Below are 3,131 nucleotides of genomic sequence, written 5' to 3' on the forward strand. Positions count from 1 at the left end.
AGAGGTGGTTAGGTAGTTAAAGTGATTGTCAATTTACCAATGTATGCATCACTATTATTATTTCTTTATTTATCATTATTGCACAAATCCTAAGTCTTCTATTTTGCCCAATGTTTGCTTAGATCACCATGCAAAGTATGTATTGATTTAGTGCATTGGAAAATAGGTACATATTAAGTAGTTCTCATGTATTATTGTCCACCATTACTACTATATCTCCTAATATTTTTATTTCACCAAGTGTCTACTTACATAAAACTTATTGCAATATTTATTGATATTATTTATTATTTAAAGGTTTGTTGAGTGACTCTCAACCTATGTGGTACAAGGAGGAGAGGTTTGGTATTTTGCAATATTAATTGATATTATTTATTATTTAAAGGTTTGTTGAGTGACTCTCAACCTATGTGGTACAAGGAGGAGAGGTTTGGTATTTAAGAAATAAAGAGGGGTTTTTTTGAAGGGTGATATGATAATGATAATGAAAAAGAAAAATGTGAGTCTTTGAAAAGTTGTACATGGCTCTGTGTGTGTGTGTGTGTGTGTGTGTGTGTGTGTGTGTGTGTGAAGAAAGAGAAACGTTGAATATACAAAAATTAGAGAGGGGTTTTCTTTTGAGGGGTGATATGATTATGAAAAGAGAAAATGTGAACCTTTAGAAAGTTATTCGTGGCTCTCTCTCTCTCTCTCTCTCTCTCTCTCTCTCTCTCTCTCTCTCTCTCTCTCTCTCTCTCTCTCTCTCTCTCTCTCTCTCTCTCTCTCTCTCTCTCTCTCTCTCTCTCTCTCTCTCTCTCTCTCTCTCTCTCAATCAAGATGAATATCTATTTTAAAGTTATTTGTAGTGCTTTCTCTCTCAAGAATTGCTAGAACATATGTTGCATACAATAATAGTCAATAGTAAACTCTAAAATTGTGAAAATTGTAATTGCAACCTATGTCAAATAGCTTGCAATATGAAACTACTTGTTTTCAATAGTCTATCACATAAGTTATCAATGTTAGATAACCTATATACATTGTCTCTACTACAATTAGACACTATAAGCCTTAACCTGTTTTGTAGTTTTGAATAACCTGTGTAGAATTGTAGAAAATGATGAAATAGCTTGTGCAACACTTATAGGTCAAAAAGGGAGCCCAAAAATAGTCTTAGATTGAAAACAAAGCAAATTGAGTCCTTACGTGCCTATCAAAGATTTCATTGACATCTCCAAACAAGGCGACCACGAAGATTTCTGTTAGTTGCACTAGCTAGAGACTCCCTCTTGCTATGATAGTAAATGGGTAATGGCTTTGTATGCTTTGATAATCACATAGAAGCTGGATTGAGATTGATACATGAAAGGCCTCATAGTCAACCTAGATTCCATGTGTGCCCTACTGAAGAGAATTACTAAAACAGCACCAAGGCTCACAAAAGACATCCCCTATCCTAACGATGAGCGACTAGATGCATATTATTACTACTATTACATTTCCCTTCTCTGATGATGAAGATGACTATACTCAAGCAGTCAATAGAGTGAATAATATTAAAGGAAAAAAAGAAGTGACAAATATACAAGGCAAAGACCTACCATCAGTTTGTTGGGGTAAAGCCCAATGTGGTTGGTTTCCCATCTTACTCACTAACCCTAACTATATATTATTTGAGTGGTAAGACAATAAGATGCTACTCACTCTCACAAGAGAGCTATTGTAGCCACCACAAACATAGCATCTTCTCTGTGTGTGTGTGTGTGTGTGTGCGCGCGCGCGCGCGTGCGCACAATCTCCATTCTTCTTACAGCTCCAACCGCAATCATTGGTCACTCGTGCATTGCTCATTTAAGGTCAATCAAGTCAAATATCATAGTTTGCTCCCTTCATGACAATAATAAAGTTCGTTGAGAAATGGATTCTTGCCGTTTTAATAGACCAATCCTTCAATACATCGAATGGCTTGACCTTTGTTCCATTGGCTAATGTAATAATGAAGCATGTTATTTCCACTAGTGATTTATCCCAAGTTTGTATAACCGAATGGCTTGACCTTTGTTCCTTAATGGAACAATAGAAAGGACTACATGCATCTTTTTTCCCTCCAAGAAGGTTGTTACTTGTAGAGTTTGTGACATAGGACTTAGAGCTAGAATTCTCCTTCTAGATCAGATCATCTCATTCTATAAGAGAAGGAAAGTGGTATCCAGAGTGAAAACCGACCATTGTAAGTATAAATGATAATTCTCTTTAATCAGAATATGCAGGGGGTGCATGGTTAGCATCATGATGTTCATTAGCATTTATTTGAGCTCATGTATAGAGAGATAGGAGCATGCAAGCATTGAGACTAATTTGCTACTAGCAGCGACTAGTTTAAATTTAGAGTTTTCCAAAAACAAGAAGCATTTTCCTCCATTATTACAAATAATTAGCAACCATACCTATGTAAATTTAGAAAAAGATGGACAAGAGAAGCTCTAGTAAGCACTTATTTACTGGCTAGAAAACTAAGTATACCCTACAAGCAAAGTAAGGATGCTTTGAGAACTATTACAGGAGCTAAGATACTTTCCAGATTTCAACCTATGCATTAGCTAGGAAAAGGTTAGATCCTCACATTCTTTAATAGAAGGAAAGTAGGAATCCCGTGGTAACAAGCAATTGCCAAGATAAGAGATTATCCCTTTTTTTAATTAGGAACCTACAAGGATGCAAGGTTAGCCTCATGTTTTTCCTAATATCTATATTATTTAATTCCATGTATAATCTAAGAATAGGGGAGACTATGTGAATTAAGAGAAGCATCTACTTACTTTTGATTGAATGATGTACTCGTCAAAGGAAAATATAATAGTTGATTTTTATAGGTATTTCCTTTTGATAATATATCTTGGAGAGAATCCCTACTAGGAGTAGCTGAAAGGGGGCGATTTAGGAAGTTTTTAGAAAGATCGACCATTGGGGGTCCCATATGTTTATATGCTATCTCAATAGTAAGCATACCAGATTGCAAGTTATACCCTGCACTTGCATGGTCCTAATTGCTAGTTATTATTACTTCGAAGATACCTACAAATGCCCTTAATCATGGTAGCTGACACTAGGAGCAATCAAGCAATAGCAAGGGGAATATACTATGATACTAG

The sequence above is a fragment of the Lygodium microphyllum genome, chromosome 23 (genome assembly GCF_053477565.2).
Source record: "Lygodium microphyllum isolate KBCC chromosome 23, Lygodium_microphyllum_v1.1.10, whole genome shotgun sequence".
NCBI lineage: Eukaryota > Viridiplantae > Streptophyta > Polypodiopsida > Schizaeales > Lygodiaceae > Lygodium > Lygodium microphyllum.